The 12,781-nt window shown below is 37.2% G+C and overlaps 1 non-coding gene across 1 annotated transcript; it reads right to left on the reverse strand.

The window, feature by feature from the left end:
• Positions 1-9,671: 9,671 nt before the first annotated feature.
• Positions 9,672-9,777, reverse strand: LOC138241701 (U6 spliceosomal RNA). Its single transcript, XR_011190964.1, has one exon. It is a non-coding gene; the product is annotated as a U6 spliceosomal RNA (small nuclear RNA).
• Between the last annotated feature and the right edge of the window lie 3,004 nt (positions 9,778-12,781).

Raw genomic sequence — 12,781 nt, forward strand, 5'->3', positions numbered from 1 at the left:
CCAGCTGCATCCGTTCATGAAGCTATAAAGGCATTCCCCCACCACCTAGGCTTTGTAATAAAGTGGAAGTGTAGCTATCCCGGGGGTGTTTTAAATACAGACAAGCATTAACTGCCCTCCCCACACACAAGCCCTAACTGAATCTTCTCTTTTCAATATCTTAGCTTCTAAAGTTTAGTATGGGCCGGACACTGATGGGAGGCCTCTAGAGATAAGCGAAGAACACACTGACAGCTGAGAAGCAAGGAGCACTCCACTCACTGCTTATAAGACCCCAATTGTCCTCTAAAAAGGTACCATATTTAGGGGTGTATGGATATTAGTTTATTGAAAAAGCTATTTACAGTATAGTGCATGAAACACAATGAATAAGCAACGTCTGTTCGGAGTCGTTTACGACAGTGATTTAAAGTATTATTTTGCATTTACAATCTATGATTTGTTTACTGTGTAAAATGGTATTGTCTCTTTATGGCTCTTCATCTTTAAAAGGCATTAAAGTGTATTTATTAGTGTATTTAACCGGTAACAGGGAAAATGAGGCTTTGTATCTCTATCAACTAACATAAAAGTAAAAGTGATAAAAAGTTAATCGGATACTGAATTTCTTGTGTTTTCCTGCAGCCAATACTGATTTGTAAATGTGTACAATCAGTGTTTCACTGTCTAAGGTTTCATAAACAAATTACAGTTCAAAATTATTGTTTTTTGCTGTATGCATGGCATATTTTACAGGATTTCAAGTTCCCTCCTAGACACAATATTGTTTCACACCACAACTGCTAGACCACTCCATTTTGGTCATACATATTGACCAACAGAAGATGTGTTTGCTAACAGTTCATAATACAATACTTCTTCTAGTCACAGAAATGCTGCAGTGCACATTATTTTTAAAATTTTGTGTATTTGCTCATTTTATACCCATCATGTTTGATATCACCAGTTATTTCTGTCTGGGCTCATAGTAACGAGTCTTGCAGAGAACAAAGAGATGAGCATATATGCTCCTCTCACACCAATCTATGACAGCCGTTCATCTTTTGACAGGCTGCATGCTCCATAGTGGATTGCAGGAGAGTTAAAACTGATTGGAAAGCAGTAGTTTCCTCACAGTCACTGCAAAGCCTGTAGAGACCCAGCAGCTCACCTTGATCGTCGCAAGCGGACAGAACCCTGTCTGATTAATCCTGAAACTTCTCTGATATTGTACTTACACTGTATCTTGGGGAATCCTGGTCACAGCTTGCTAACGACATGACCCGGTATTGAATGCATAACTCTAGTTCTCAAACTGTGGCAGTGATGTCATCGCCCTCTCTGCACATAACGGGGACCTCAGCTGCCTGGGCTGGGGGAGATCTCCTTTAACTCATGCGGCTGGCTCCCTGTTGCGTTACGCCGGAGACCCAGGTTCGCACCCCAGGTGTTGCAGGACGAAAAGGGCGGGTTGGAGTGGTGGAGGGCACGAGCCCGAGCGGAACCGTCACGGTCACAGTAGCGCCCCCCAGGTGGTACACCAGGTGACCCTGGTAATTTGTTGTGTGCACGGAAAAATTGGGAAAATTAAATAATTTAAAATCATGTACATTTTTCATCTGTAATTTATTTGATTGGTTCCAGAAAGCTTGAGATGGGTTTTCATATTTTTTATTTTAATAACATTAGTTTGTGTCAAATACGCAGCCTATGTACTTAGCCACGTTGATCCAGTGCACACTAATACTTGAGTGGACACAAGGGCTACTACGTACAGTACTGTATATACAGTACGAGGAATAGGAATGTGTGCTACGAAACGAAGTGACCAATTGTATTAAAAGAAGTTATCTTTAGCAAATAGGGAGGTAGGAGAATATGTGTGATTTTGAACAATGCCAATCTTGTAAGCACAGGAAAGCATGATAGATAACAGAAAAATATTTAAGGACTGTTCTAGGTTAATTACTTTGAGAAAAGTACACCGAGCATCTCTGTGTGTTTCGCTCCCGTGTGCGTGAAATAAAAACTTATTTTAACTTCTGGGATGGACTCCTTTTAAATGGAAATGAGGAAACAGTTTCTCCAACAGTGCCACATTCACCAACAGAACAATTAATCAATAATTAACTCTCAAAAATCAAGTATTATGTCATGGCTGAAAGCAATAGAAGCCAAGAGTACTGACACCAGCTCCGATAGATCACTCACACCTGTTGAGAACCAAATCATCTAAGTTTGGGATTTACTGACATTGCAAGGCTTTTATCGACTAAACAGGCTCACCCCTCTCACTGAAATGGTAAGTGCTTGGTGCTATTTTTATCATATGAGTCTGTGGGCATGCGTGCTCATGTTGGTCATTGAGATTTCCTGTGGTTCCTATGAGGTGACTTGTACTGTAGGTGGTACTTGAATGCTTTGGTTGATCAGGGTTGGTACTTGGTCCATAATGTTTGAGAACCACTGCTCTAGACTATAGAGCTCAAACAGCTGTATACTCGGAGGTAATGTCTAACCTTTTATACTTTGCTGGATGCATGGCAGACACACAAAACAATTTAAGATATTATGTTTTCAATTTTTTATGCAACTATATGTTTAAAAATTATAAGCAAGATTCACTGAACTTTCTGAGTGTCTTAGTGAAAGGGAATTGTATTGTTTGGTCTATACTGGGTCCTATGAAAATTGCATTAAGGGATAGTGTAAGAGTTCTTTATTCCCTGTTATTGACTTTCAGGTGAAGTCATCAAGTCAGACCTCCATCAAGGGCCTTGGGAAAAAGACAGCACAGCAGATGAGTGCAATATCGATCTTTATCAGGGACTCTTGTGCACGTATACAATATAGAGAGCGTGTTTATAAACATATTGAACGAGGCAGGGTGATGAATCAAAATGTGCTTTGGCATGACAGATCATAACAGCGTCACTGATCTATAGGGGACTGAATATATTAAACAAAAGTTATCTATTCCAGCCGTACCAGCTCCATGATTTCAGGAACAATGTCCTTGGAATGTGAGCTGTACCTCTCAAGGGCTAGTTATAGTTTGTTCCCAAACTCACTTGTTTCACTAATTTTGTACTGTGGGTATCAGCATTTTCTAAACGTGACCTGAATATTCCATTTGGAGTCTGATAACTGCTGCTCATCAGCATTTTCCAGGAAACTTAATGGAAATAAAATTTCCTTTCCTGAGTATCTGTGAATTCTACACGTCATGAAAACTGGTACAGTATGGGAAACCACAGCAATGGTTTTAATCGAGGCATTTAATGACAAGCTTTAAAGCCCTTTGAAATCCTGAATCTAAAGAATTATTGACACCATGAGGTGCTTTCTTTATTCACATTGTGAGGTGTTTTTGATAGTGACCCGACACTTCTTCCCTTAAAGATTCTTTCGGCCTTGAAAGCCCTTGGCTAGAACAGTCATACAGTAGTTACCAGTCAGCACCTTGTGAAGGCTTAAGTCAGATTTGCCAAAAAGACAGCTCTTACGCACATGAAAGATCCATAAACCTGTGGCTAATTTTCTCAGGTGCACATTTAACATGCATAAACAAACTAAAACCTTAAGTCTGCCCTATCACACTTGATAGTCTACAGAATCTGAGAAGTATCTGAAATATCTGTTTGCATGCTTTTCACCCTGTAACTGTCAGTCTGGGAAATAGAATGTGAATAGAAAAGCAAACTGCACCCTCTTTCAGCTGATACATCACTGAGCAAAGACTAAGAAAATAAGAAATTAATATTTTCTTGCTAAAAATGATCCACCTCAGCTAAATTAAGCAGTCAAACAGTTAAGCAAATTCTTATTGGATTTTCTAATTGTTGACCATCCCTTCTTATGTTTTTCCTATACTTTAATAAGCTGGAGTGCTTTTGTTCAGGTGCTGCATTCATTGTGTAATACTGAACCTTTCTAAGAGATATTTGGATTTAATCCAAAATAAGCAATTGACACAATCAAAAGGAAGCATTTAAGACATCTATAAAAAAACAAAAATGCATGTAGAGTATGATTTCTGTACATTGCAATTCTTATTGAGGGCTTTGAAACACCATCTGCATTCAGGCATAAGGCTTGTTATTTGTACATGATCTGTATATAGATGTAACTGTTAAATAAATCATGACACAATTGTGGAAGGTTATTGTGCTGTAAATTTCCTTGCTAATCTTGCTGGGAAAGAGACTGGAGAGCCTCTGTTGCTTCAGCTTGATTATTAGAAGAAGCCTTTACAAATAAACAAAAGGCATTGAACTCAGACATCGGGCACAGTTCTTTGTTTAAGCTCTGCATACATCTAAATTGAACATTTCAGTGAATTCGTCTCTTAATCTTTTCATTCCTTTTGCTGGAAATGTGATCATGTTTTAACAATTAAATACTCAAATTAAAGTCAGACAGCGTTCAACTTGGTAATGAAGAAGGATTTTTTGATATGCAAGTCATAGTCTATGATGCCTGGAACAGAACAGATTTATCCAGGCTTTTCACACTATTGTAAGTTTCTACTAGACTCTGGAATTAAAATCTAGACGCTCTATCTAGTATTTATCTGTGTTATACTAATATACATGTATTGGCACCCAGTAAGTATTTCCTTGGTTCAACCATGATGTACTTGTCTTCCAATGGCAATGTGCTCAGTCATAACCTACATTCTAAACACCGTTTCACATGTCCTTGAGTGCTTGACACACACAGCCAAGAAATGCATCAGCCCAGCTGTGATAAAAGATTGCCCTCACTGTGGGGTCATCTGAACACTCTTAAGAACCCTGGGGAGTGACAACACTCAAACGGTCTCATCGTACACTTTGAGACCTGCTGTACTCTCTGTCTCTCCCATTGTTATCTTATTCTCTTCACTGTTGTAATGATGTTACACACTCTTTTGATATTACTCTTTGATATTCCAGGCATACAGTACATTGTTCTGTATTTCTTTGAGTTGCCTGCAGTACTATATGTATGCATTAAGGCTACAGTACATGTTTTGCATCCATTTGTGAGAACAATACCGACAGCATACATTTGTCAAAGACAGTTAAGGCACAAAAGCTGTTTTTCCTTTAGAATTCCTCGAGATCCTTCAAAAACACTCAAACCAATTTTGTTTCTTGTTTTGATTTAAGACATTTGATGTTCAGTGGATGTACTGTATATATGTATTTTAATAGCTGCCCAATAGATCTAAATATATATTTCTAAATACATAAACATATACAGTATACATACTGTACTGTACTGTATATTTCCCACATTCTATGCTGACATACACAGTCTGATGTATGCAGTGAACATTTTTTCAAGGCCTGAATGAATCGCATTTCAGTTTATTGCTGAAATAACATAGTTTTGCTTATGTGTCACCTGCACAGTAACTTCAGATTCCTAAATCTAAAGAGAGTTAGTGTTTTGGGTTTGATAAGAATAAACTACTGTATAGGTATAGTTAAATTCAACTTTCACTTAATTTAATACATTCTAATTTCATGAGTAAATAAATTGTGAATACAATACAGTACAAACTCTTATTTTTGTAATTTAATCACTGTGTTGCTGGAACAAGATCTAATAGTGAGTATGTACTATGGATCTAAGTTTAACTTAATGATATCAGACCTGTGGATGAAACCAGTCATCTTGGATTGGAAGGTTTTGGATCGTGTCTGATTCTTCACATGCATTGTTTATTTTTATTTAGTTTTATGCAGCAGAAATGAAGGATCCTCTCGATTCTGTTGTGCCCTGTACACCTAGAGGGCGCTGCTCTTCTGTCCTGTTCCTAGTTCCCTGTGATTACTCATGTCTTTCCAGTGTGTCTTGTTGTGTAGCCTATTTACTTCCTGTGTCTGCTCTGCTCCTTGCTCAGCATTGAGGGTTCGGATGTCTCGAGACCTGCCTAGCACCAGGTCATCTCCTCTGTGGCCTGAGGGCATAGGTTTCTACCCGACATCGTCTGACCTCCTGAGCCTGGGTTAATCCCTGTTTTGCCACTATCGCATAGGGTCTTTTTGCTCTCCTGCCATTCCACGGCTTGCTCTTCCGACATCCCTAACAGATTCAAGCAAATTAAGATTTGATGACATCAATGGTGACATTTTTCTACATTGCTGTAATACCAGCAGACAGTGTTTACAAGCATCAAAGACCCAGGACTTGTACTGTATATCAGTAAGTATTATGCTAGGAACAGAAAGAACACTTCCTCCAATATCCAAATACTAAATTAAAAAGCAAGGCATTAAGAGGAAGCAATTTATAGTAAATGTCACTAATTATAATGTAATATTACTTAATGAGAGAACATTATCATTTCCTTTTGGAATGAAAGGTTTGGACAAAGTCCGGAGTCACTTATAATAACCTTTAAAGACCACTGTGTCTCTTGAATATGTGTCTCAATTTTCATCACAGAGAGAGCTTTGGGTATTTGTGTATTTAAAAAAGTCACAGCATCAAAATGTGATTTATTAATCTCTGGGCCAACATAACCAAATGTAGTGCCTTTGATCTTATCGGTCTATGATCACCTCTTTATTACAGTGTTCCTGTCTGACGAGAAGTATCTCTATCTTAAGGCAGGTGGCCTTTCAGAATTAATCTCTCCATTTATCCCCCTCAACTGCTGCATGAATGTTAAGATGGGATTTTTTTTTGCTAACTACCTCCTGAAACGTCAAGGTGATATTCAATTGTTCCTTTTGACAGTACCTGTGCTGTGTACTTTAAAGCCAGAGTCTTAGCTCACATTGTTACAAGCGGAAAAACAAGAGGGCTTGCAATTCAATTTCCAACCCTGATAGAACTGATGAAAGACAGAATTTTAAAAGGCACTCAAGAATCATTTCTTAAAAACAGGCAGAGAGAATCTATATTTTATTAATTCAAAAATGTTTTTTCTCTCTGGTCATACTTTATAAATTATTTTTTACAGGATCTAGCAAATGTACAGTATGGATTTGATCAATTTCTTCTTAAAACTTTGTTTGGAGAGTTTTTTTAAGTATACATGGAAATATAAGGTAACAGTGACTGAGTTCTCTTGTGACATTATACAAACTCTAGATCTCCAGCACTAAACTCCCACTGCATTATAAAAGAAAGATAGCACTTGAGTAACACTATTGCCTGAACAATTACTGTAGGTTACCTCTGACCTCATAATTAGGGCTTCTTTCATTTCCATAGCAATAGCAGAAATATCAGATAATAAAATTAATTTGAAAGAGCAGAAGTAAATTATTATTTGAACAAATGTTGGTGAAGTGAAAGATGTGGTTTATATACCATAATTAGTTTAAAAAATATGGATTTTGTTTTGCTTGTCACTATCATTTGTGTTCATCCCTCAGAATTAGAAATAATAATTGATTATACTGGGATGGGGCTGTTGAATAACTTTGTGTTAACAAAACAAAAATATCATACTGATTAAAAATCGGTGATCTGTTTAATTAGATTTTGAAATTCCAAAGAAAACAACAGGATGTTAATTAAGAACTTTGCAGTGTGTTTTTTATTGTTGATCATGGAGTCTAAAAAGAAGAATTTAGAACTGCAGTGGAGGTGGAATTATAAGTCCTAATAAAATCCTCAATGCCAAAATCCATATCAGAGGGCTGTGCACACAGTCCTGGTTTCCTCCATGCTGGTTCAGAGGCTGTAGCAGTGAGCTGAAGTGATTCAGAATTATTTGTTCCAAACTGGGAGGTATAATTGAGTATTCCGTTTTTTTTTAAAGAAAATTAAATAGAATGAAACCAGCTGTTTCAAGTTATTATTTATTGTTTGTCTAGAGTCACATCATTTGATATTTTTTCGGACTCCAAAAAAGATATTTTACCACATTACAAACATTTTTGCTGCATGTTGATAGTGGTTTACACTTGTTCATTAATTATTTTTCTACCCTGCTGCTAATTACTCAGGAGCCCAATCTCTTACTGAATATAGTAAAAGACAAAACATTTGAATAATAGATGTGAAATATTTGGAAGGGTGGAATGTGTGCAGTCTTTTTAAAATATTCCAAGCATGGACCATTAAGCGTTATATCCAGGCTCTTTGTTCCAAGTGTCCCTACTGTTTCAGAAGGATCTCAGCGGCAGATCACACCTCACGGGTGAAACGGCTAAACTAGACTCAAGGACCTTTATTGATCCTTTGTGCTAGATTACTCCAAGGAATTAACAGTTTATGTGTGATCTTAAATAAAATACACGTATATAAAATAATCCCACACCTTCAAGATAACAGTGGTCCCAAGAGTCCACGATGAAAGCTGTAAAGAAGCCCGAGCTCTATCAATTTGGTGTTAATTTCCCTGGAGACTGAGATGCAGTGAGCTATCACAAGGCCAACATTTCATCTGCCATTGAGACACAGACAGAAGCAAGGGCCTCCTGTGGAGAGAACCTTAGGGAGGTTGAAGGGGTGATTCTCCGAAAGATAAAGATATTTAAAAAGGATCAGAATCATATCCATACAGAAGATTAAAAGAAACAAGCAATGCCGAAGACCACAACATTTTATATAGAGGGATCTAATTAGTATCCTGCCTTGGGCCCATTGCTGGTGGGGGTAGGCTCCCGCTCCCCCGTGCCCCTGAATTGGACAAAGCAGTTCGAAGACGGATGGATGGTATCTAATTAAAAGATTAATTTAATAACTTGTTTGAAACCAATGCTGAAGATTGGTAATTGGTAATACAGTAGGTAAGAAACAGGTTTCGGCCCTCCTTGTTTTAAATTTTAATTTGAACGTCTTCCTTTAACACTGGAACATTGCGAATACAATCGGTAATCACTGCCCACGTCAGGCCTGGGCGTCAGGCTTTTTTGTCCCCATCCAGTTTTTAAAAAAATAGTTACCGGATTAAAATTCAGAGTTACTCAAAAAAAAGCATTTTAAGATACAGTAATATAAATAATATTAAGACTTAAATTGTTATCCTTCAAAAGGTACCAATAAAGTTGGCATTGTAGGCTTTAAATTTACATGCCTAGGCTGCAACACACTGCCATTAAACTGTCCCTTTGATTTTCACTAGCGTATAAATCAGCCTTTTGATATAAGGCTTACAAGTATCAATTACTCTAGCCTGGCATGCATCATATATACAAGATAACAAAATGACGACATATTATATACTTAGCTTTAAGGTACAGTATACAGTAGGTATTAAAGTGTATGTGAAATTATTCTGTATCTATAGGATAAAATTGCATTGTACTTTGAAAGTATTTGTAAAAAAAATAAGATGGCAAATACAAAAGCTAAGAATGAATACTTTATTCATGAAGACTAAGATAAGACTGAGACTGGATTTTCTTCTACTTTGCAGAGGCTCACTGACAAGTACAAGCAGAAAAGATAACTCACAAGTTGGGTAATTGATAACTGCAAGCAGTGTTGAAAAGGGCTTTGGTATTGGAATCCTGATAATTGTTGGTATAATAATCTAGACTGCAATCATGTAGGGTTTGATTTCTGAAGTCTTAAAAAGGATGTTAATTGTCAGAAGTGTGAGTTCAACATAAGAAAAGTTACAATGAGAGGCCATTCGACCCATCTAACCTGTTTGAGATAGTAGCTAAATAATTGAAGGATCTCAGGGTATTAGCGTCATAAATATCGCTAGGTAATGTGATCCAGACACCTGTAACCCCCCAAATATGTAACGCTTCACAAATGTGCATGTCATCCTTGATCAGGGTCATGCTAATCTTCTCTATATCATGGCAGTTTTAGTATATGTGCTGCCGGGAGAGTGACTTAAAAATCTTAGATTCTCTGTGTCAAGAACTGTTACATTTTCACCAGATTTCATATTCTTTTTCCTTTTTGTCAAACTGTTTAGCAAAAGGTCTTTGAATGAATTGTGGGATCTTAATAAGCTCAAATCTCAATAGTTATCAGGTAGTGTTATTAGACGGCACTGTGTCATCTTCAAAAATTAGACTGTCAAGAGGCCCTTGCACTTTTTGTGCTCGTCCAACTATGTGGATATTTAGATGGAATTAGATTTTATTCATCTCCATATTTCTCATTACAATTGTAAATGAGCAGTCCCATTTTGACAGTTGGTAAATCTCTAAAAAAATGAGTTCGTGATTTCTTTTGTACTCAGAAACCATGACCGAAACAAGGATTTAACAGCCAGATATGTAGCATTTATTCTAATGACACAACCATCTGATTAATCACAGTTTGTTTTTTTATGAGATTTTGTTTTCTTTTATGACATTTTGTGCAAGGCTTGTACGATTTTTGCATGCTTCTTGTTTTCAGTGCAATCTTCTGCACATCTGGTGTAATGAGAGAGCACGTTGTATAATACAAATCCATTCCTTTTTCATGATTCATTTCTTACTGAGCCTGTGCCTGGCTAATTTACATATTTCAAGAGGAGTATTGAAAAGTGTTAACAAAAATAAAGCTCGATGAACACTTCGGGGCCATTTATGAAAATAAGGAGTGGAGAACACAAACAGAAATTAAAGAAGATGTGTACTGTATATATAATTGACAACGGCAGCTATTTGTTTACACAAATGGTCGCGGCTGTCTGGAATAAGCTGCTCAGCGGTACTGTTGGAGTATATTGCCTGGGATTCATTAAGAAATGAATGGCTATAAGAAATACTCAATGAGCAAGAAGATAACCAATGGTCCAAATTCCCTTCTCTCATTTCTAAATCAAAGGTTTTACCAGAATCACTTGCTCTGATGTGCAGTGTTCTTGCTGTCACCCAATCAAACTGCTGCATTGATTCTTTGACACATCACAAAGAACTGGACAGGATGTCGGATGTGACTTCCAGGGTCAGGTGATTGACAGCTTGACTGAATTTCACAATTTGCAAAACTATTGAAAGACTTAAAGGAAACTAGAAACTTCACTTATAATAATAATAATAAACTTTATTTTATATAGCGCCTTTAAAGTTGGCTTCTCAAAGTGCTTTACAGGATGACAATAACAATAAATAAGAAGACTACAACAATAATTAAGAAGATTTCACAAGATTGGACACAATTATAATTACAACAATACAACAATAACAATAGAGGAGACCGTGGAAGGTGGTATTAAGAAGAGCAGAGGGGTGAAGAATGGAACCAGTTAAGTAAAGGCTTTTCTGAAGAAGAAGGTTTTGAGTCTAGATTTGAAGGAGTTAAGAGAAGGTGACTCTCTAATATCCTTGGGCAAAGAGTTCCAGAGCTTGGGGGCATAGCAGGAGAAGGCCCTGTCGCCCATACAATGTAGACGGGCTTTGGGGACTTATATCTAACAATTCAATGCATTCTAACACCTTTGAGAGAGAAGTGTTAATGGTCACTATCATTATAAGGAACCCAGGAAAGAAATACTTAGAGTATACTGCCAAGAACGGTCATACACCCTAGGTTCAGCAGCTGGATGGCCTAGTGAGCAGTCTGAAGCCAACAGTCTCAGTTCCAACAACAGGGGGTTTATTGCCTGTAGTTTAGAAGTGGGCCACTAGGAGGAAGAGAGAAAGGGGAATATTGAGAGTGGGGGGAGCCACAGTCTGCCGTAGCAAGACGTTTTGAAAGAGGAAGGGGAACATGGGGGAACCCCGTTGCACAGGGTAATGCTGGAGGAACAAGGTGCAGTCAGGGTCAAGCTTGAAGGGGAAGTGGGACAGTCCAGGACTGCAGGTAGCAGAATGCTCAAATATTCTGGAAATCATTAAACTGAGATGGTTTAAGGTAGGTTGTTTTAAATTACACAGATTTAGGAGTCTTTGCATGAATACAGTGTGCCAAGTTAAAGAGAGGTGCTGTGAAAAATGAACAGGCAACAGAGGAAATCTAGAGAAACAGTGAGTATCAATTGAACATAGAAATGTATTGGGAGCAGTTTAGTACTGTAGAAGGTTTGAATTAATTTTCATAATACACAAGGAAGCAAATACAGAAATTGCAGCAAAGTTCTAGCCAAAGGGTTATAGCCTTTGTTCTCATCAGTAGAGCTTGATCAAAATTCATTTATTTTACAATAAGATGGAAGGCCCTGCCATAAAACAGAAAAAGGAACGCATGTAGAGAAGATTAAAGATTTTAATCACTACCTTCGGTTGCTGAAAGCATGAATTTAAAACTGATGAAACAAATACCGAATTTGCTAAATATGGTCCAAGGTGTTTACTATGCAGGAGAACCAAGCTTTCATGATAAATGGGAAAAGTAGGTGTCTTTGAGGATTTTGAGTACTTAAATCAGATGCCCTCATTTTCTTTTCTGATCAAGACTGTCAAGCTTTTAATTATTTTAGTCTGCCGATATAGGACATTCATGTTCATACATGGGAATGTATTTGGGTCCTTTTCTATAAAGTGACTCAAGAGCAGTAATATCTTATTGAATGATGACAAAAACATGTGCACAGTATTCTAAACTGAGTTCTTAGTAGTGCATTTATATACTAAGTTTTCACATAGTATTCCGTCACATAAATTAGAATCTTTTAAGGAAGATATCCTAATATTCTTTTTGCATTTTTCTTTGCTTTCCAACATTGTCTAGAAGATGTTAGTTGATGTGGACACATCATTTAAGTGTTTTTAAAATGTTGTTTGCTCAAGATTGTTGTTTCATTTCCTATTCAGTAATAACAGTTTATATTTTGCCACTTACATAAAATGTAATCTGCCTGATATGTCCCTAGTTTTGAATTCTGTCTCAATCTTTTTGAATGTATTTAACAACATCTGCAGTGTTTGCTACCTCCTATTTTGGTGCCATCTGCCAATAT

The sequence above is a fragment of the Lepisosteus oculatus genome, chromosome 1 (assembly GCF_040954835.1).
Source record: "Lepisosteus oculatus isolate fLepOcu1 chromosome 1, fLepOcu1.hap2, whole genome shotgun sequence".
NCBI classification, from domain to species: domain Eukaryota; kingdom Metazoa; phylum Chordata; class Actinopteri; order Semionotiformes; family Lepisosteidae; genus Lepisosteus; species Lepisosteus oculatus.